The sequence below is a fragment of the Dendrobates tinctorius genome, unplaced genomic scaffold (genome assembly GCF_039654945.1).
Source record: "Dendrobates tinctorius isolate UK_male_01 unplaced genomic scaffold, ASM3965494v1 ptg000070l, whole genome shotgun sequence".
Lineage (NCBI taxonomy): Eukaryota > Metazoa > Chordata > Amphibia > Anura > Dendrobatidae > Dendrobates > Dendrobates tinctorius.
Window position 1 is genome coordinate 66,074,939 of NW_027361738.1, and position 24,159 is coordinate 66,099,097.

General features: G+C 41.6%; 1 protein-coding gene across 5 annotated transcripts in view; it reads right to left on the bottom strand.

Annotated features, from left to right (window-relative positions):
* KIAA1217 (KIAA1217 ortholog) overlaps positions 1-24,159 on the bottom strand; it is an 804,298-nt gene that overhangs the window by 426,275 nt on the left and 353,864 nt on the right. The window contains exon 1 of one of the 5 annotated variants that reach the window (XM_073581795.1): positions 8,312-8,330. The exons of the other annotated variants lie outside the window; for them this stretch is intronic. The gene's annotated coding sequence lies outside the window, so the exon portion shown is untranslated. Of the gene's footprint in view, positions 1-8,311; positions 8,331-24,159 lie in introns of those variants that run through there. 5 annotated transcript variants of the gene reach the window in all.

Here is a 24,159-nt window from a genome sequence, read left to right on the forward strand (position 1 = left end):
GTATTGCAATAATCCATGTGGCAGTGTAAACTATGGAGGTTTTGGGAAATGGGGGGAACAATTTAAAAAAATGTCAACTCCATTTTTTGGCATAATGGAACTTTGTGAAAACAGCAACAGAATATTGCCACCTAGTGGTCGGTTAGTTGCAGAAACTGACAGACAGCTTCAATCCTTAAGGTTCTTAGCTACCCAGAATATCATAGTAATGCTTTTAAGTCAAAAGTAAGATTTATGGATACCAATATGGTGATAATACTTCTCCTACACTTGTGTCCAATATTACCCGAAAATATGCCTATTCACACGGAAGCAAATAAACAGAAAAACTAGGCAGCCATATTGGTTGTCACCAGCATTTCCAAAAACCACTGGCTATGTTAACAACAGAAGAAAAGATAGAAATGTATTTTTTTATTTACTGTACATTTACTATTACTACATAGGGAAAGTTCCCAATGGAAAAAAAGCATATTTGGAAATGTGTCTGAAAACAAGACCGCAGGTGATCTTAGGACTGTTGTCAATAAAATTCAATCCCCAATGATCGGCATTAGAGGAGGGTGGTTAAAGGGGTTCTCCAGGAATAAAAAAAAACAGTTAAATTATTAAAGGGAAAGTTATTATAAATACATTATTAATTACATTTAATTACAAATCACAATCATTTTGTCTAGGGAGCTGATCTCTGTAGAATTAAAATGGCTACCACCTTGTATCACTGAGCGAAACCTGTCCTAGAAAGTTAGGACAGGAGCCTGTGAGCATGTGCAGTAGGACAGGAACCTGTGAGCATGTGCAGTAGGACAGGAACCTGTGAGCATGTGCAGTAGGACAGGAACCTGTGAGCATGTGCAGTAGGACAGGAACCTGTGAGCATGTGCAGTAGGACAGGAGCCTGTGAGCATGTGCAGTAGGCCAGGAGCCTGTGACCTTGTGCAGTAGGAAGCTCTGCCCTTCTTCACAGGTAGGAAGATATGCTCCATTAATACTTCTGGAGATACAAAACGTGCTTAGGTAAGAGGCTGCTCAAACTTCTGATCGCCCTGTCTATCTGTATAAGAATATAAGTATATCCTGCTCATAGCAAAGAGCTTCCTACTGCACATGCTTTCAAGGTCCAGTCCTCCTGCATATGCTCACAGATTCCTGTCCTACTGCACATGCTCACACATGAACCTGTACTAAGCACATGCTCACAGGCTCCTGTCCTCCTGCACATGCTCACAAGTTCTTGTCCTACTGCAGATGCTCACAGGCTCTTGCCCTAATGCAGATGCTCAATTTTCTGTCCTAATACACATGCTCGCAGGCTCCTGTCCTACTGCACATGCTCACAGGCTCCTGTCCTACTGCACATGCTCGCAGGCTCCTGTCCTACTGCACATGCTCGCAGGCTCCTGTCCTACTGCACATGCTCGCAGGTTCCTGTCCTACTGCACATGTTCGCAGACTCCTGTCCTACTGCACATGTTTGCAGACTCCTGTCCTACTGCACATGTTCGCAGGCTCCTGTCCTACTGCACATGTTCGCAGGCCCCTGTCCTACTGCACATGCTCGCAGGCCTCTGTCCTACTGCACATGTTCGCAGGCTCCTGTCCTACTGCACATGTTCGCAGGCTCCTGTCCTACTGCACATGTTCGCAGGCTCCTGTCCTACTGCACATGCTCGCAGGCTCCTGTCCTACTGCACATGCTCGCAGGCTCCTGTCCTACTGCACATGCTCGCAGGCTCCTGTCCTACTGAACATGCTCGCAGGCTCCTGTCCTACTGCACATGCTCACAGGCTCCTGTCCTACTGCACATGCTCGCAGGCTCCTGTCCTACTGCACATGCTCGCAGGCTCCTGTCCTACTGAACATGCTCGCAGGCTCCTGTCCCACTGCACATGCTCACAGGCTCCTGTCCTACTGCACATGCTCACAGGCTCCTGTCCTACTGCACATGCTCACAGGCTCCTGTCCTCCTGCACATGCTCACAGGCTCCTGTCCCCCTGCAGATGCTCACAAAATCCTGTCCTAACAAGCAGGTTTCTGTCAGTGTAACAAGGTGATGGCCATTTTAATTCTACAGTCATTATCTCTCTAGATAAAATTATTCTTATTTGATTAGATAAATGTATTTAGGAATCTATGTATAATTACATTTCCCTTAGCTATTCACTTTTTCTATTCTATTCCTCAAGAACCCCTTTAAATAATATAAATATTTGTTACCTACAAATATATAGAAATTTACCAGAAAAATACATTCTAAGGTTAGAGGCCATTCTACACCATGTGCCAGTATTTGCTGGAATTCTTATACTCTGTGAAAAGCCTAATGCTGTCCTCACCCCACAATCTGTTCTATATGAAAGCTGATGACTTCACTTTATAGGATGTGTATGGTTGGTGATATATGTAGACTCCTTACCAGCTGGGCAAAAGCAATTATCCAAAAAAAAAAGAAAAGCACCAAGCATTATTGAATGTCTGACTACTTCCAGGCAACTAATTTGTCCTCATTATGAATTTCCCAATGCAGCACATAGTGGCAATCTGCAAACTTCCTTCTCTTCTTACATATGCCAGGAGCTCACACCAGAAGAAGTGGCCTAAAGATAACACAAAAGCAACTTTAGGGACATTTGGTGGCACACCTACAGTTAGGTCCATATATATTTGGACATAGACAACGTTTTTCTAATTTTGGTTCTAGACATTACCACAATGAATTTTAAACAAAACAATTCAGATGCAGTTGAAGTTCAGACTTTCAGCTTTCATTTGAGGGTATCCACATTAAAATTGGATGAAGGATTTGGGAGTTTCAGCTCCTTAGCATGGGCCACGCTGTTTTTAAAGGGACCAAACGTAATTGGACAGATTAAATAATTGTAAATAAAATGTTCATTTCTAGTACTTGGTTGAGAACCCTTTGTTGGCAATAACTGCCTGAAGTCTTGAACTCATGGACATCACCAGACGCTGTGTTTCGTCCTTTTTGATGCTCTGCCAGGCCTTCACTGCGGTGGTTTTCAGTTGCTGTTTGTTTGTGGGCCTTTCTGTCTGAAGTTTAGTCTTTAACAAGTGAAATGCATGCTCAAGTGGGTTGAGATCAGGTGACTGACTTGGACATTCAAGAATATTCCACTTCTTTGCTTTAATAAACTCCTGGGTTGCTTTGGCTTTATGTTTTGGGTCATTGTCCATCTGTAGTATGAAACGACGACCAATCAGTTTGGCTGCATTTGGCTGGATCTGAGCACACAGTATGGCTCTGAATACCTCAGAATTCATTCGGCTGCTTCTGTCCTGTGTCACATCATCAATAAACACTAGTGACCCAGTGCCACTGGCAGCCATGCATGCCCAAGCCATCACACTGCCTCCGCCATGTTTTACAGATGATGTGGTATGCTTTGGATCATGAGCTGTACCACGCCTTCACCATACTTTTCTCTTTCCATCATTCTGGTAGAGGTTGATCTTGGTTTCATCTGTCCAAAGAATGTTCTTCCAGAACTGTGCTGGCTTTTTTAGATGTTTTTTAGCAAAGTCCAGTCTAGCCTTTTGATTTTTGATGATTACACAGGTCAACGAAAAAAATTTTTTTTTCTGGTGTCCAAAATATTTTAATGAATTTGGGGTATTTTTGGGGTGCTGATTCTGAATATGTCATCAGTTTTGCCAGATTGGCTCAAGTTTTTGAGATTTTTGGTATCTTATTTATAGCACTTGTTGGTAAATGCGACGCATCATCTCATTAATTTCTTTGGATTAGTACTTGAACTGAGCAGTTCTCAATATAGTTTTGTGTTAATTAGTGTTCTAAAAGTTTGTTCATAGCTTGATTTTTGCACTAACTTTATGTTGTTGTCTGTTTTCCAGTGAAAAGCATGAACTCATCATGAAGAAGTTGTCTTAACGATCCAGACTCATTCTGTTACATTTGTGGTGAATATACACTGCCAAAACATAGAAGAAACATAACACACTTCGTAAAAAAAGTGTATTTTGCCTATTTTGGGGTTATGCTTGGGGACCAAGACAAGTTTTGGGCACCACACATAGTGTGCAAAGCATGTATCGAATTATTACGAAAATGGAGCAAAGGACAAAGAAAAAGCTTCAAATTTGGTGTTCCAATGGTGTGGAGAGAGCCAAAAAATCATCATGATGACTGTTATTTCTGTGCAGTGCAAGTGCAAGGATTCAATAAGCATAAGAAACGAAAATGGGAGTAACATGGAATCTGCAAGAAGGCCTGTCCCTCATTGTGAAGATGTGCCTGTACCTGTGTTTACCATAAATAACAGTCATCATGATGATTTTTTGGCTCTCTCCACACCATTGGAACACCAAATTTGAAGCTTTTTCTTTGTCCTTTGCTCCATTTTCGTAATAATTCGATACATGCTTTGCACACTATGTGTGGTGCCCAAAACTTGTCTTGGTCCCCAAGCATAACCCCAAAATAGGCAAAATACACTTTTTTTACGAAGTGTGTTATGTTTCTTCTATGTTTTGGCAGTGTATATTCACCACAAATGTAACAGAATGAGTCTGGATCGTTAAGACAACTTCTTCATGATGAGTTCATGCTTTTCACTGGAAAACAGACAACAACATAAAGTTAGTGCAAAAATCAAGCTATGAACAAACTTTTAGAACACTAATTAACACAAAACTATATTGAGAACTGCTCAGTTCAAGTACTAATCCAAAGAAATTAATGAGATGATGCGTCGCATTTACCAACAAGTGCTATAAATAAGATACCAAAAATCTCAAAAACTTGAGCCAATCTGGCAAAACTGATGACATATTCAGAATCAGCACCCCAAAAATACCCTAAATTCGATGAAATATCTTTGGCACCAAAAATGCTGTTGACCAGTGTTATGAGTGGCTTGCACCGTGCAGTGAACCCTCTGTATTTACTTTCATGCAGTCTTCTCTTTATGGTAGATTTGGATATTGATACGCCTACCTCCTGGAGAGTGTCGTTCACTTGGTTGGCTGTTGTGAAGGGGTTTCTCTTCACCATGGAGATTATTCTGCGATCATCCACCACTGTTGTCTTCCGTGGGCGCCCAGGTCTTTTTGCATTGATGAGTTCATCAGTGCTTTCTTTCTTTCTCGGGATGTACCAAACTGTAGATTTTGCCACTCCTAATGTTGTAGCAATTTCTCGGATGGGTTTTTTCTGTTTTTGCAGCTTAAGGATGGCTTGTTTCACCTGCAGGGAGAGCTCCTTTGACCGCATGTTTCCTTCACAGCAAAACCTTCCAAATGCAAGCACCACACCTCAAATCTACTCCAGGCCTTTTATCTGCTTAGGCCTGGATCACATTTCCGTTTTTTAAAATCCGTCTAAATCCGTCGTTTTCTGTAAAAAAACGGATCCGCCATTTTTTTGAGGATCCGTTTTTTTGTCCCATAGACTTCCATTAGCGGCTACCGCGGATCCGTCAAAAAAATGGATCTGTTTGCAGCAAAATGGAAACGGATCCGTTTTTTCACACTTTGACGGATGCATGCGGATGCCAAAAAACGGATGTGTGAAACAGGCCTTAATTGAGAATGACATAACGAAGGGATTGCCCACACCTGTCCATGAAATAGCCTTGGAGTCAATTGTCCAATTACTTTTGGTCCCTTTGAAAACAGGGTGGCACATGTTAAGGAGCTGAAACTCCTAAACCCTTCATCCAGTTTTAATGTGGATACCCTCAGATGAAAGCTGAAAGTCTGAACTTCACCTGCATCTGAATTGTTTTGTTTAAAATTCATTGTGATAATGTCTAGAACCAAAATTAGAAAAACGTTGTCTCTGTCCAAATATATATGGACCTAACTGTAGTATTGTCAGCCGGTCAAGGCAATTCCTTAATGTATTGTGATTAATGGAATCACTCCTTTTGCAAGCAGAAGCAATTTAATAAAATCCTAATAGCCGGGAAGAACTGTAAAACAGAACGTGTACTATTTAAATGGACTGTCCCAGAAGCCCACTGCTTCTTTTTGTGACGGAATGCAGACTGTTATAAGCTCGAGGAATTCCCCAATATCATAATTAGAGGCAATTACATTATTGAAACAATTAACTAGAAAAATAGCCAGAAGTATCAGAATTTGTATTACCGTATGTTTATGGACTCTCCCAGAAGCCCAGCGCTCCCCTTTTGTGACGGAATACAGACTGCCATAAACTCGAGTAATTGCCCAATATGCTAATAAGTGGCATTTACATTATTAAAATACTCAACTAGTAATAATCACTGATAATAGCATCCGTATGATGTGAGCAGACTCTCCCAGAAGCCCAGTGCTTCCCTTTTGTGATGGATTACAGGCTGCCATAAACTGGAGCAATTACCTAATATGCTAATAGATGACATTTTCATCATTGAAATAACTGACTAGTAATGATCACTAGTAATAACAGTATATGTATGTTGCACATGGACTCTCCCAGAAGCCCAGCGCTTCCCTTTTGTGACGGAATACAGGCCGCTATAAGCTTGAGCAATTAGTTAACATGCTGTTAAGCTGCATTTACATTATTGAAATAATTAACTTGTAATAATCACAAGTAGTAACAGAATACGTATGATGTGAATGGACTCTACTGTAAGCCCAGCGTTCCTTTTTGTGACGGAATACAGGCTGCCATAAACTTGACAATTCCATAATACAACATTTAGAGGCAATTACATTATTGAAAGAATTAAATATTAATCATTACTAGTAATAACAGAATGTGTATTATGTGAATGAGCTCTCCAAGAAGCACAGAACCCTTTGTCACTGAATACAGACTGCCACACACCATAATATTATATTTAGTAGCAATTACGTTATTGAAATAATTTATAGTAATAATAAACAGTGGAGTGTTATAAAAACATATCATATAATAGTAGTTCTAAGGGTCATATACCCCCAATAAATATAAGAATACTGTCTTAGAAGTCACCAAAGATCTTCAATCCTATATCCAGCTATGTTCACACGTTGCATTTTTTCATGCTTTTTTATGCACATTAAAATCTGTGATTTACAGTAACGGCAAAAGCTATTAGATTTCAGAAATCTCATGCACACACATTGTTGTTTTTTTTTATAAATCTACAGCATGTCACTTCTTTCATTGTTTTTGCAGCATGTTTTCACCATAGAATATGCAAAAAAACAAAACAAAAAAAAAACACAACTGTGTATTTTTGCTGTGTTTTTGGTAAATTAAACTAACTTTATTAAACATGATCTGTGGACAAATGAATCATATAATCTGCCCCCCCCCCCCCAAAAAAAAAAAAAAAAATATAGCAAAACTTTCTTTTTGTAAGCAACTTTTTTTTTACTGCCAAGAGAACAGGTTTTGGCTGCAAAAAAATAAAAAAAGCAGCAACATGTGAACATAGCCTAAAAAAGTATGAGATTTTAGGTGGAGGATATTTTTAGGGGTTGCGCAATTTCAAGATCCCTCCCTATATTTTCCATTATGTAAGTAAGAAAGAACATCCAAATCTCAAAAAGAAAAGGTAGACTAAATAATTGATAAAAAGACCCTTATTCTTTTTATAAGAAGTTCTGCAGCAGCAGCTGCAATGGATTTTATGATGCTCTGCATCAGCTGGGACACTAAACTGTATAATACATGCTGCAGCTGCTGCAGAACCTCTTTGCTAAATAGAAAGGGAGAACAATATGTTAATCAGCGGGGAAAAAAAAAAAAAGACTTTCTCTGATGGACGAGATAATCCGTGACACTCATCTCTGGGTCATCGCCACATGGTCCTTATACCTAGGTTATTACAGACACAAGCAGTGTCTGACTGGGGTGCCAAGGGCCCACCAGTGACACTGACTTTGGGGGCCCACTTGCATACAGATATCACACTACCGTTGTCCATAAATTGACCTATATCTCTATATAATATATAGATGTTGCCTTTTTCTATGCAGAATCAATTGAATTATGCCATGTACTTCTCATACAGTGGGGCTGGGGGTCCAGATCTGCACAGCGGCCCACCGGGGGATTCCCCTGTTACCCTAAGGGCCAGTCCGAGCCTGGACACAAGAATGGAAAATATCTATTATTATTCTCATCATTATTTTCTAGTAACGCAAATTCAACATGCAAGGAAAACTGATCGGGCGGACTTCCACCAAAGTTTCCGTAGTTCTTTTTCCTCTTCTTCTGTAAAGCTGGATACATCTATACATTACTCCTAAAATCGTATCTATCAGCCGGAACCCTATATGACGACTACAGCTCCCATCAGATGCCGTTATCTCATGGAGCTGGAACTCACCGTTATCCAGGCTGATGAATCCTATCAGTTTCATATGTCAGGCACAGATACCCAGACTGGATCCGCCGCAGTGATTTTTCCAGATCTCTTTATCCATTTACTGGAGAACAAATTTGTGAACGAAGAAAAAAAAATAGAAAAAAAGTGAAAATATTTTCGTTCTGGCATCCCAATGGCGGTGCCCCTCTCCGCGGCTGCACCGTGACACTTCCTGCCTCACCCCCTCCCTCCGCTGCTCCTGTTATTATAGAACAGTGTGAGGATGTCTGCGGAGAAATGGAACAGGCCTTAGAAGTTCCGCAACTTAAAGGAAAACATATGCAGGATTTCCTGCCGCTCAGCCCCTATTAAAACCTACGGGGCTTGTGGATATCTATAGGATTCTCAGGGGCTCAGTTTGGAAAGGAGACAGCTACTGTTTATTCTTATCACAATTTATGATGAAAGCAGATGGCCGCCTCTACTGGGTATTTCCTCCGTTGGAAAATGCAGATTTCTTAAATAAAGCTTGTATTATTCCTTAAACGATGTAGACTCCAGTGACGCAAATATGTTTTGTCTTTTGCTTTTCATCAATTTTCAAAAATGTGCCAGGGAAATATTAATTTTAACGTTTTAAAAATTTACCTAATTTAACAAAGCAATTCTTTTTTTCTCTGATGTAAATGCCGCTGTTTTCCTGAATCCGGCGTTGTTTTTCTTTTCTTCCTGCGCCTCTCTATTCCTGAGATATGGCCCCCTCTTTCCTGGATGTCAATCTAGTCTTTTTTTAGCCAAGTGGGCGTGCCCCTGAAGTAGAGATGAGGTGATGATCACGCCCCCCACTTGGATAACAAGACTAGACTGAGAAAAGATTAGGCCGTATCTCAGGAACGGAGAGGCACAGGAACGAAAGAAAAACAACGCCGGATTCAGGAGACCAGCGGCATTTACACCGCTACATGTATGTGACAAGTGACAGGTCTTCTTTAAAAGAGGGCTCCACTTTTTATAGACAGAGCCTGAAGGCTGGCACGTGGCTACTAGTGATGAGTGAACGTCCTCGGACAAGGTGTTATCTGAGCATGCTCGGGTGCTAACCACGTGACTTTGGCATACTCGAATAATATGTTCGAGTCCCTGCGGCTGCATGTCTCACTGCTGTTCCACAGCCACAACACATGCAGTAATTGCCTAACAAACAGGCAATCCCTACATGTGTTGCGGCTGTCAAGCAGTCTCGAGATATGCAGCCGCAGGGACTCAAACATAATATTCGAGCATGCCAAAGTCACGTGGTTAGCACCCGAGCATGCTCAGATAACACCTTATCCGAGCACGGTCGCTCATCACTAATGGCTACTTCTTTGTATTGTGGAGTTATAGTGGCTCCTGTGGGCAACATTAGGTTGGTTTATTAGCACCCAGAAAAGATGTAGAGGAAAAGGAAGTATTTGGGCAAATTTATTAAAAAAAACCCCTATCTACATGAAAAACAATCTTTGTTTCCCTTCGCAACAACCAGTCACAACTTTTTCATTTTTTAAAAACAGAATATGAAATTAAAACTCCGCTGTGATTGGTTGCAAAAAGTTTTTCTTTTAGACATTTCTTAAATCTCCCGCAACTCCCTCCAACCAGCTACGGAACCGAACTGCTGCGATCGGAACTAGCTCTGATCGCAGCAATTTAACCTCTTTGATGCCACTATCGATCATGACAGCAGCATAGAAGAGTCTGGAATGGAGGAAGGAAAGCCTTCCGTCGCACCCTTTCTCCATCACAACATGATTGTGGCGTGCCGATGGCATTATCATGTTACGCGGGTGGGGGGGTCTTCTTCAGGCTCCCGTGTCTGCTATGTTTGTATATTTGTGCCTGTGGTGGAGTTTCATAGGAGATCACTAATTTTTTGGTGCCCTGCAATACCACCATATTGCTGTGAATTGTACAAGCGATCAAGTGTTTGCAAGTTCAAGTCCTCTAGCAGAATCAATAAAAAATGTAAAAAAAAGTAAGAAATTATATTTAAAAAAAAAAAAAAAATTATACCACCCCCCTTTTGTTGGAACATAAGTACAAGCTAAAAAAATAATAACATATTTGATAAACACCAATATGAAAAAAAGAAATGAAAAATGGGAGAATTGCTGTTTTTGGTCACTTTGCCTCCCAAAAAAATGGAATTAAAGAAAGATCAAAAAGCCGTATGGACCTTAAAATGGCAATGATAAGCACAACAGTTTGAACCACTAAAAGACAAGCTGAACAGGTGAGGTTGAGCCTCTAAGCCCCAGGTCTGGATGGGCACAAGGACCCCACGCAGGAAGTTTGAAGATGTGGGCTCCAAGTACTTGGCACATTCAGGAATCTCAGGAGCAGCAGGAGGGGATGAGGTGGAACCTAGCAGGGAAGGATGCAAGTTGAAAACACAGCAAACGCAGGTAACAGCGCAAACCAAACATGGAAAGCTGGAGTCTCAATTAGAGATGAGCGAATTTGTTTGGTTTTTGTCCTCAAATCTGATTTTGACATATTCGAGCCATATTTGAACACTATTCGTGCCGAATGTAAGTCTTATGATCGGTTCCGAACATATTCGGTAATTTCTACTCCCACTGACGCTAATGACGTTCGGCTGTGTTCGACGAATATTGCAAAAACAATATTAGATGCCGATGGTATTCGGAACCGAATCCAAACAAATTCGCTCATCTCTAGTCTCAATCCCAAGACACTGGTATGTGTCTAAATGGGCCTTCAATAGATCTAAGGAGATGATGTCATTGATTCATTCCAGGCAACCTGAAAAACACAACACGAAGCACAGCAGAGGGCATCGGACCCGGGGGAAGGAGGCGGAGCCCAGAACACTCGGGACAGGTGTGCAACACATATAACTCTATCAACTGAAAAGTAAAAAGGGGTTGAGGAATTATCTATATGAAAGAGGGGAATCTGTCACCCAAGTGACCCCATAAACCTTAAGTCAGTCCTGGCACGCATCATCACTCGAAGGTGCCATCTGAATTGTACAGCTAACACCCTTCTGTAATAGCTTTCCATTACAGTTTAAAAAAAAAAAAATAGTACGCCGATGCAAAGACAATCTTTTGGCCATCGTCGGATTTCTGGAGCCCTGTGGATGAAATTAAGGCTTTTGCTTGGAGCTTATAGCTGCATGTACGTTAAACGTGCCTCAATGGCCTTGACCTCCTCTCTAATTCCAGGAACGGAATGGTATGGACCATTATTCTCCATGCATTTTGGCAAGTTAAATCTATAAACCGAAAATTTTAACTCTTCATTTCCTATTGGTAAATATTAGATATTGTTTATGTTCTTTTCTGCCGGTCGACTACCCAAAGAGAAATCCCCTGACTGCGCTGTGGATGCTAGCTGACGTTTCCTGCGGTGTCTGTCCTCAGTGATTTCATTATTTTGAAAATCCCTCAATGGTGCAATTGGCTGTAAAGAAAATATCACAGAAAAGCAGCATGTGGTCCAAGCAAGTCAGGGGAGACTAGACTTTTTCTTCGGTTAGTGATTACTACCCTTATCCAGAAAGAGAAAAATATACATTCTTTAGTTAACACTGAATATGCTTCAAATGATAGTTCAGGAAATATAGTGCTGGAGGATGTAGTTATATCAGAAAGTACCAGAATAGCTTTAAAGCACCACTCTAGCTCTTTCTTGATTGCATTGTTGGAGTGGTGCTTTAAATGTATGTCCCCTGCTCCCTGTCTCATACTCACATGCCACCACCTTCATCTTTTTCCAGGGTCGCTTTCGTCAATCTCTGGTAAAAAGTGACCTACCGGCAACTCCAGTATTTCATGGAATGGCGCAGAAGTCACTTTTAAATACAAGTCTATGGCAGCCTCATTCTGGCCTTGTTCTGGCTCTCATAGACTTGCAGTGAGATCTTGTGAAGAAACTTCTGACTTACGACCAGTCAGAAGCTTTAAGCTCAAGATGGCGCCATGGGACCGGAGCGGTGCCAAAAAAAGGTGAAGACACTGGAGGGCGAGTATATGACCGGGGGCAGGGGACTTACATTTTCAATGCCACTCCAGCGCTGAACAAAAAATAAAAATGCTAGAGTGGTGCTTTAACTGTTGAAACCAAGCACAGGCGCCTGGTGCACTTCTGACGTAGTGGAGTGCAGCATCCAAATGTACTTGTTTTTCATCTCTGGTAAGGGGCCAGACTTTCTCAAGCTGCAAGCGGGGAACTCACCAAGGTCTCGGCAGTTCAGTCCATCTGGGAATGCAGCCTTAGTGACTGGCGGTAACCTTGATGACGTCACCCCCGGTCACTGATGCTGCGCTTGCAGCAGCTCACTCACCAGTGGTTCTCAGCCTGGACAATCACATCTTGGCACCGTCCAGGTTGAAAACTGTTTATCCCCCAGCCCTAGTCATGGATTATGGTGTGGGATATAACGACGGAGAGGTGAGGGATATTGTTGTTTTTTATTTTTCCTCTCTTACAGGAGACGAGGGATTCAGCGGAATTAGGTGTTAGGTGAGCATAACTATGTTTGTTATTTTTAAATATAAAAGGAAAAGTGTGTTTTGTTTTATTTCTAATAAAGGACTTTATTCTGGCTGTGTCTTTATTTACCCTATAACTATAGGAATGGTAATGGATAGGTGTCTGCTATTCTTAGGCTGGGGTGGAAGGCAATATCCATGGCCCCTTTCCAGCCTGAGAATACCAGCCCCCAGCTGTCTCCTTTAGCAAGGCTGGTTGTCATAAATGCGGGGGACACCATGCCATTTTTTAAAATTATTTAAATCATTTTAAAAAATACGTCGTGGGGACCCCTCTATTCTTGATAACTAGCCTTGCTGAAGCTAACAGATGAATGTTGCATCCCCCAGCTGTGAGTTTTTCCTGGCTGGTTATCAAAAATACAGGGGAAGGCCTCTTTCACACTTCCATTTTATTGGTCAGTTGCAATCCGTGAAAAAATGCAAGAGACGGATCCGTTTCCGTTGTGACACAACGTATGCCACCGGACAGTTGTTTCGACGGATCCGCTCAAGTCGGAAATTTAAAGGAGAGAGAGAGAGAGAATTTTTTCCTGCTGCCAGAAGGGGATTTGGGGTTAAGTTTCTGGAAAGGAAATTCATCCGGGCATGCTCAGTGTAAAAAAGCGGATCCGTGCACACAAAAAACGTTTCATTGTCCGTCCACTCAAGTAAGCGGACGCCAAAATTTTGGCGAATCCGTCAAAAAACGGATCCAACGGATGACCATCCGTCAAAATCCGCCGCTAATGCAAGTCAATGGGAAAAAAAACGGATCCGCCAAAAAAATGGCAGATCCATTTTTTTTTGCAAAACGGCGGATTTTGACTGATGGAAACAAACGGAAGTGTGAAACAGGCCGAACCCACGCCAGTTTTTTTGTCAAATTATTTATTTACAGCGCAGGAGCTGGCAGATGAATACTCCCATCAGCCGCTCCTACTCCCACTGTTAGGGCAGTTTCACACGTCAGTGTCTCCGGTACGTGTAGTGACAGTTTTCTCACGTACCGGAGACACTGACACACGTAGACACATTCGAATGAGTGTGTCTATGCAGATGTCAGTGTGTTTTCACGGACCGTGTGTCCGTGTGCAAAACACGCTGACATGTCCGTTTTTGTGCAACAGCACGGATCACACGGACCCATACAAGTCAATGGGTCCGTGTAAACATGTACCGCACACGGATGCTGTCCATGTGCTGTCCGTGTGCGATCCGTGTGCGTTTTTAAAAGTCAAAGGGTTAACATTGAAAATGATTTTTCAAAAACACGGACAGCATACGGACAGCACATGGATGGTACACACGGACATATGGATAGCACACGGATGTCACACGGATGGCATGCGTATTCACATGGACACACGGACACGGATAGCTCCGGTACCGGTTTTTCCGGTACCGGAATTATCTGGACATGTGAAACTGCTCTTATTAGCGACAGGAGGCGTCGGCTTATGGGTAGTCCCATCAGCTGACACCAGTGACCGGAGGTAAACTTTATACCTCCGATCACAGCTGCTTGCTCATGCTGTCTTTTGACAGCGTAGGAACCGCAACTCTCTGGCCGGCGGTGATGACTGTATGGTGGCATTCTGTACACACTATATTGTGGTATTATTTAGATGTTACTGTATGGTGGCATTCTATAACCGCTGTATTGTAGTATGATTTAGCAATCACTGTGCTGTTATTCTTTTGTCACTGTGTTTGGGTAGCATTTAGCATTCACTGGATGGTGGTATTCTGTAACCACTGGATGGTGTGGGATAAGTTGGCAATTATTGTATGTTGGTATTATGCAGTAGTAATTGTATGGTGATTATATTTTATATCATGTGATAATATTTCATCAGAATTTGTTGCTGTTAGTCACAGTATGGTGATTTTATTTGTTATGAAATGGTGACATTATTCTGTAGTTGCTGTATTTTGGTATTATTTAGCAGCCATTGTATATTGGTATAATTTAGCTGTTACTGTATGGTGGAATTCTGTCACCACTGTATAGTGGTTTTATTCAGCTGTGACTGTATGATGGAATTCTGTACACACCGTATAGTGGTATTATTTAGCTTTTACTGCATGGAGGCATTCTGTACTGTATTGTAGTATTATTTCGTTGTTACTGTATGGTGGCATTCTGTAACCACTGTATTGTGGTATGGTAATGAAATGGTGACATTATTCTGTAGTTGGTGTATTTTGGTATTATTTATCAGTTGCTGTATGGTGGTATTTAGCAGCCACTGTACATTGGTATTATTTAGCAGTTATGGTATGGTATTGTATGGTGTTACTAATTAACAATCACTGTATGGTGGTATAATTCTGCTATCACTATATTGTGATTGTTCTTAGCAGTTGCTGTATGATCGTATTATTTAATAGCCAGTGTATGGCGGTATTAACTGATCATTAAAGGGTAATAATATTTTTCCTGAAATCAATGTATTTTGTATTGGGGCTATATTTATGGATGCAGATTCCTCAATACAGAAGACAACATTGGAGTTTTATAACCTTCTCTACTGAACACCAAACTGAGTGTCTAAAATGTTTTGCATATTTAGTGTTGGTGCAATAAAGCATGCTACTGTATAAACTTGCTTGGTGGTCCAGCTGTGAATTATCTCCAAATATAGTAAGGCAACACAAGATTTCCCGGAAAGAGCGGAAGAAACAGAACCAATGAAACATCACCCTTCTTTGGGAGGGCAGGAAAGAGTCCATTATCCTGACGTAGTCTGATTGTCTAAAGAGCATCTGTCAGTAGGAGCAACCCTCCGAAGTCACCTCTATGGGCATGTAGGTTATAGAAAGTTGACTGAAATGATACCTTGATATCTGCGATGCGATCTGATGTTTTATTCTAGATTAATCCACATTTTTCTAAATATGTAAATTAGACTTTAAGATCTATGGGCCGGACATAGATCTCCCTGAGCTTATTGTAAATGAAAGGGAGCATTACCAGTGTGAGACATGTAATGGCTGACAGTCTGCTCTCCTGATCTACAAGTCTCACTCTGGTAATGCCTCCTTATATTTAAAATAAGGATCTGGAGGCAAATTCTTAGGTAGATCTATGTCTCGCCCATAGATCTTAACAGCTAATTTACATATTAAGAAAAAAATGTAGATTTCTTGGCGATAAGACATCAGATTGCAGATGTTAAGGTATTATATTGAATGTTCTATGACCTGCATGTCCATATAGGTGGCTTAGGAGGGTTTATCCTACTGTCAGATTCCCTTTTAGGCTGACATCACATGTCCCCAGTAGTTATTTCCATGTTTGTATCTGTTTTGGGGGAAAAAAAAATGATCCAGGACTGGATCAATTCATTTAAATGGGGACAGAAATTCTATCTGACTAAAAACCAGATGCAATACGTTTTTTAGTCAATTGTTTGCACAACTTTAGTGTCCTTCTAAAAAAAACAACAGATGACAATTGGATAAATCATTAAAGTCAATGTGAACACATTTAAAGTGGATCAGTTTTTCTTCCGCTTGAAATGAATCCAGTTTTTTTTTATTTTTATATACTGGATCTGTTTCAAACAGATAATTACTGTACATGTGAACTGAGCCCTATGTGTCTTATTTCTCAGTTAACTGCTGATGTTGCTTTTTTGGGGGGAGAAGAGGAGTAGTCCCTCTATCTCTCTGGTGCCGCTAATCTCAGAGGAAAGGTAAAATCAGGAAAAATCCAACATTATTATTTTTTTTTTTTTACAAAATGAACTGTCAGACATGGATCTAGATTGTTGGTAATTCCAGACAAAAGCAGGATATGCCAACAAAAACTAATGGCTATGGACAGCTTCAGATAATCACCTTCTATCATTATGATTAAAAGCACAAGTCCTCCTTATCTAACCTTCTATGTCTACTACAGATAGGCTAATTGTCCTGAAGGACACCAGAAAGATCCATTTATAGCGTTTTGTTTTTTTTCTTTTTTATCTCTTTAATAACAACCATAAAGTCTAAAAAAAAAAAAAAAAATTCCTATTTTTTTTTCTTTTTTTTTTAGTCCTCTTCACCAAAGCCATAACAGCAATCCCACCGTTTTTTTAAATAATCTTAAAAAGTAGGTCCACAGTCCAGCTTCCGATTTTTACTGATAAATTACTATTCTGTAATATAGGAAACTGTAATTTGTCTTGTAAATAATTAATAACTACTGAGTAAAAAACGGATTGTATACGGATGACAAGTGAGAAAAAAATTGTCCCACTTTTCTGAGTGAAACGCTGACCAATTTTTTTTTTACACCTCCCTTAAATTGTGAAACTCCAGATACTAAAATTTACATCTCAGAATGTAATGTATCTATGAACAGATGGATATGAAATGATTGAATGTACAGCAGATTGCCGGTTCTTTTCTATGACTTGTCCTATTGTTTACATGTATCCCGGAGGTATCGGCGTGTGACTATTCGTGCTAAGAGATCAGTGAAAGTAAAGGAACCGACTTTTTGTAGCTGCCTTTTCCGGGTAAGTTTAGCGCACGGATCCAAGTAAAACAAACTTGTTCTTTTCTTGTGACTGATAGAAAATCTAGTTACAACACGAATAGACCAATTGTCATGCCGCCTGTTACACCAATAAAGGATTTAAACAGATTAGCCGGCGTGACAAGTTACTCAAGAAGACGCACCAAGGGGTTTTATGTTTTTCAGGTTTTTTTTTAACTTCAGCAGCAGATGTAAGATACCGAGCTCCTAATAAAATTGGTAGAGAAAAGTACAGCAACTGCAAGGGCATCCACGATTAATCCGTGCCGCCTGCATCATGACTCCTATTATAGGAAAACTAGAGACGCCTTGTCAGAAGCAATACAGAAGGTCAAAGTTTAGAAGTAGAATCAACAATACTACAAGGCTTCTTTCCTCTGAGGCATCATTATTTTTTTAAGACGCCTCCAATTCCCAACACTAAGACTGCTCTATTATGATGTCAATAATTGATAGAATAGAGGAAATCGGAGCCGGTTTACACACATAGCCTGTGCCGCACAGGGGCCCCGAGGTGAGAGTCGGGTGCACACTGGTAACGGAAGGTTTTAACACTAGTATGCTGCTCCTCTTCCAACCTCCTCCTTGTGACAGGTGACGGGAGTCTCCCGCATTACACAGACATTGCACCATTCCAGTCGCTTTAACAATCCTAACCCTTCACTGGCCCAGACTACAAGAAAGATACTGACTGTCCTATCTGTTAAAGTTATCATCTATCCACAGGACTATCTCTTGGAGTCCCATGGACAACATATTATTCGGTGTGAGTCCCACAGTCAAACCCCCACAATCGCCTACAGATAGGTGATAACTTGCGCTTGTTGGGACGACGCAATTAAATATTAAAATACAGATTTTATACGCATGGAGGCAGATGGGAAGGCCGACATGCTGATAATAAAGAGAAAAAGAAGCTACGCTTGGGCAGGTATATCCCAAAATGTAATATTTTTTACAACTTATACATTGATTAGTAATGTGGTCATCATGGCAGTAATGTGATCTTTGCAGAACCTCAAAACTTCAATACTTCTCCATGGGGGAAAAGTTTCAAAACAATCAAGGTTTCTGCCAAGCTCCCAATTTTTTTTCTCCTTTAATAAAATATAGGCCTCACAGGTCACCGTATTATGGATGAGCAGAGGCGCACGTAAGATTAAACTTGAAAAATTAGGAAATTAGCTCCAGTGCTGTCACGCACAGTGTAGGACAGACTAAGTGCAACACAAAGGGATGAGGGAAGGGGAATCAAATACTTGGGAAGGAGGAGTGGAGAACTCTAGACGGATCTAATGTCACCCTGTCTGTCCTATTATCCCTATATAGGTTCCGCACCTATCGCCGATCAGGATGCCTAATCCCTGCCTGACCCTGACAAAAAAGCAATGCACCAGGAAAGACAGGATGAGCGCTAGTCAATCTTCACTACTGCTAAAGACAGCTAGGTTACACAAAACAAGGGAACACTTAGCTTGAAAAGACTCAGAGATGTCATGCCGGCGCCAGCTATCTCGCCAGCGTCGGCTGCCAAGCTTGTGCCCGCTCCTGCTGCCTCTGTCACTGGTGTCCTCCGCTTACCTCTCCTGGCATTGCGCTGCAACTCCTGCCTCCCGTCCTGCCGCCCGGTTGATCCAGCTTGGCCTCTCTCCTTCGAGATGCTTCAGCCCAGCTCTATCTCCAGGCATGCACCTTAGGCCGCGGGCGCGCGCTCTAACTCCCTCTTAACCCCTTCAGCACCTTCCCTGAGGAGTGATCTCCAATCAGGAGCCGGCGTGGGGTATATCAGGTGGCTCCCCCTTCCTGGAGGCACCTGATTATCATGTGCCTTCCTGTACGGTACTCTGGCCCCGTCTGGTCGCTCCTGACTCTGGTCGCTCCTGACTCTGGTCGCTCCTGACTCCGGTCGCTCCTGACTCTCTGCCTTGTTGTCTCTTCCTCGCCTGAGCCGCCCCTTTTGGTATCAGCTGTCGCGGCATTTGACTCCTTCGGGCCTGCTCCTAACGGTCCCTGTATAGGGGTAGGCACCACCTGGCCAGCTCGCCCCAGGGATCCCTGTACTGCGACCCAGAGGGTCCATTCTTGCTACTCCTTACAAGAGAGAAGCACAGACGTCCTCCAGCAACACCAAGGAAGAAGATAGCTGACTGCAATAGCTCCAAGACTTACCTTGAGGAAGACACATTAGGTGTCGATACACGTGGGTCCATGTACCTTATATAGCTGATCTGCTTGCATGTGGGGGCGACTTCATTGCCCGATTTTTGCTAAGTATTTACTATACATCTGTTTCTTTACCCCCTCCTTTTTTTTCTCTTCTTTATGTCACTGGTGTATGTGCACAGCTATTGAAATCCAAACCTAGAGGGACCAGTGTGAAAAAGTGATTCCCTCTAAACCTAATACCTGGTTGGGCCACCCTTAGCAGCAACAACTGCAATCAAGCATTTGCGATAACTGGCAATGAGTCTTTTACAACACTCTGGAGGAATTTTGGCCACTCATTTATGCAGAATTGTTGCAATTCAGCCACATTGGAGCATTTCCGAGCATGAACTAAGGTCATGCCACAGCATCTCAATTAGATTAAGGTTAGGACTTTGGAGTGGTGTTTTGGATCATTGCCCTGTGGAATTAACAGAATTAACAAAAGTGTGCTTCAGCTTGCGGTCATGAAGAGATGGCCGAACATTCTCCTTCAGGATATTTTGGTAGACAGCAAAATTCATGGTTCCATTTACCACAGCAAGTCCTCCAGGTCCTGAAGCAGTAAAACAGACCCAGACAATCTCAATACTGCCACCATATTTTTCTGTTGGTATGATGTTCCTTTTCTGAAATGGTGTGTTACTTCTACGGCAGATGTAATAGAACATGCACTTTCCAAAAAGGTCAACTTTTGTCTTGTCTGTTCACAGAGTATTCTCACAAAAGTCTTGGGGATCATCAAGATTTTTTCTGGCAAAACTGAGATGAGCCTTTATTTTCTTATTGCTCAGCAGTGGTTTTTCTCTTGGAACTCTGCCATGCAGGCAATTTTTGCCCAGTTTTTTTTATGATGGATTCATGAACACTGACCTTAACTGAGACAAGTGAGGCTTACAGTTGTTTGGATGTTTTTGTGGTTTTTTTTGTGACCTCTTGGATGAGTCATTGCTGTGTTCTTGGGAGAATTTTTGATGGACAACCACTCCTGGGAAGCTTCACCACTGGTCTAATATTTACATTTTTTAAACAGACACAAAATACAAATTGAATTTCTAGAGGAGTGTATATTTATTACATTGACCCACAATTATCTTAAGTATCAGGCAGACTACTATTCCCAGCAATGGGGTACCACGATGGGTACCAGGTTCGCACCTAGTTACACCAATCTCTATGTTGGAAGATGGGAAGAGTATACCATTCACCCATCTGGCATGCTACACGCGTGCCTGGTACTATGGCAACGCTTCATTAATGATGTTATTTTTATTTGGTCTGGTGGTCACAAAACATTAAACCTATTTTTAGCAGAAATTAAGAAAAATGAGTATTTTTTAAATTTTACATGCATCACCAGCGTGAGCAACATCTTAATATTTTTATTGAAGATAACCGTATTCAGACTCATACTTTCCACAAACCCACGGATTCAAATAGTTTCATTCCAAGTGACAGTTGCCATCTGCCAAATTGGTTACTAAACGTGCCTAAGAGCCAATTCACACGGATCCAGAGGAATTGTTCTAACATACAGGATTATGACTCTGAGGCTATTTCCCTCACCAATCAATTCCTAGAGAAGGGCTACAACAGTTCCCTCCTGGAGGAAGTAAAGACTATGGTAAGGAATAAATCCACAATTGATCTATTAAGGGAGGGGAATACGAGAGATAAAGATAAAAACACTAATGCTATTTTTGATTATTTTATTCCTATTATCACTGAGTATAACTAACTGCCATATTTTGACCAGGATAGTCAAAAAACACTGGGATATACTATGGGATGACAAAACTATAGGACCACTTATCCCGCAAGGCCCAAAATTCATCTATAGAAAGGCTTGTAATATTGGCAAGATCATTGCCCCTATGGTACATACTAACTTTTTTAAAAAAAACAACAATATCCTTTGTAAATAACCTAAAAGGAAATGCAGAATATGCCAGCAAATGAAAAGTCCCAAACAACTAAGTGTTACACGGGGTAATAAAGAATTCAAAATACAAAATTATATCACTTGTACAACTGAAAGTGTTATTTCCACTATTAAATGCCCGTGTAACAAGTTGTATGTAGTCCGCACTGAACGACCACTGAAGGTCAGGATTGCTGAGCATATTAGTAATAAATAATTTTTTGTGGTCATCCCTTATCTAAGCATTTTGTAATCATGAGGGGTCTATGTTGTGAGTTCATTTTCCCCTTCACCATTGAGGTCTGATGAACTCCCTCTTCTGGTGAAGGAAGGTAGTGAGGCTGATTACAAAGCACCTGAGCAGAATGATGATGACTGGGTGACTGGAATTGCTGACTGGATATAAGGCAGCCAACGCCCTTCTGCCTTGCGGGTGATTACTCTGAGGGATTCTTGGAGACCAGTCTGATTCCTGCTCCTCAAAAGCTAAGTTTTCTGCTCTACTTTTTGCATTTGTGTTTTGGTTTTGTTTTGCCTTGTTTTTCTGGATTTCTGCCTTTCCCTGCTGGGTGAGCTGAATTCCTTTTTGCTCTGTCTTCAGAAAATACCTGAGTACTGATATAGTCTTTTTGAAGCTTAGCGTCTTCAGGGCTTTTTTCCCTATCAGTCTGTTGGCTCTTGTTTTGAGAGGGTTTTGGTGGATTGCAGATAGCAGCTTTTCTATTCTGTCCTATTTAGTTAGGCTGAGCAAATGATGGGGCCCAAGATATCTTTCTATCTGTGTGTTTTTTCATCTTGCTTCACCGTCATTATATGTTGGGGGCTGCCTATTGCTTTGGGGTCTCTCTGGGGCAGTTTAGATTTCCCTTTCTGACTTTAGGCTATGTAGTTCTCCGGCTGTGATCGAGGGGTCTAGGGTAACGTAGGAACCCCCCACGGCTACTGCTAGTTGTTGTTGTTAGGTTCAGGGGTCTGCAATCCGATAGCTGCCAACTTCTCTGGTTTTCTGGACTTAGCTAGTATTTCTGTTTTTGCCTCCTACGGTGACTCATTCATAACAGAATCACCCACCATACCGCAGATCCTAGGGTACTCAATAGCAGGAAAGAATTGTAAAAAAAAAAAAAAAAAGTGTGTATATTTTTTCCTCTTTATCTCTGAGGCCGTAGGGGGAATTTTTTTTCTCTCAATGGAGATAAAGCAATTGTCTGATCGTGTGGAGCAGCTCGCTGCGGAAGTGTGGGGAATTTCTGCCTACCTTGCTCATTCACATGCTGCTGAACCAAAGATCCCTACTCCTGATGTGTTTTTTGGGGATCGGTCTAAATTTTTGAATTTCAAAAATAATTGTAAATTATTTTTTGCCTTGAAGCCTAACTCATCAGGGAGCTCCACGCAGCAGGTTCAAATTGTCATCTCTTTGCTGCGTGGTGATCCCCAGGATTGGGCGTTTTCTTTGAAACCAGATGATCCTATTCTGACTAATGTGAATGCATTTTTTCAAGCCTTGGGGTTGTTGTATGACGAACCTAATGCTATTGATCAGGCTGAAAAGACCCTGTTGGCATTGAGCCAGGGTCGAGATTCTGCAGAATTGTACTGTCAAAAATTCCGAAAGTGGGCGGTCGTTACTACCTGGAATGATAATGCCTTGGCAGCTCTCTTTCGGAAGGGTTTGTCAGAAGCCGTAAAAGATACTATGGTGGGATTTCCTGTTCCCTCTGGTCTTGACAATTCTATGTCATTAGCCATTCAGGTTGATCGGCGTTTATGTGAACGCAGGACTGCACGAGAGGTGTTGCCACCTGTTGAACAAGTGTCTGAACCTATGCAATGTGATAGAGTTTTGTCCAGGGAGCAGCATCAGGAGTTCAGAAGGCGTAATAAGCTGTGTTTTTTTTGTTGAGATGCCTCGCATATTATTTCTGTCTGTCCTAAACGAGAGAAACGTTTTGCACACACGTTTTCTGTGGGTGGTGTTCAACCTAAGTTTCTTCTGGCAATTACTCTGATCTGCTCCCTGTCCACATTTTCCGCCAAGGCTTTTGTGGATTCGGGAGCAACCCTGAACCTAATGGACTTGGATTTTGCTAAACGTTGTGGATTTCCGATGACACCTCTGCGGACGCCTATCCCTTTGAGGGGGATTGATGCTACTCCTTTGGCGAAAAATAAACCTCAGTTTTGGACCCAGGTGGTAATGCGCGTCGCCTCAGACCATCAAGAAAATTGCAGATTTTTGGTGTTGCATAATTTGCATGATACCATTGTTCTGGGGTTTCCCTGGTTGCAAATTCATAATCCAGTTTTGGATTGGAAATCTGTGTCTGTGGTGAGTTGGGGTTGTCGGTGTGCCCTTAGTGAGGCTCCGTTTTTTTCCACCTCTCCTCAGTCGCATGATGTTCTTGACTATTTGGCAGACTTTTATGATGTATTTAGTGAGAATGAGTCTGCGTCTTTGCCTCCTCATAGGAGTTATGACTGTGCAATTGAACTGAGCCCGGGGTGTAAATTTCCTAAGGGTCGGCTCTTCAATTTATCTGTACCCGAGCACGAGGCTATGCGATCCTATATTAAGGAGGCGTTGGAGAAGGGTCATATTAGACCATCCTCTTCACCCTTAGGTACCGGGTTTTTTTTCGTGGCCAAAAAGGATGGTTCATTAAGGCCTTGT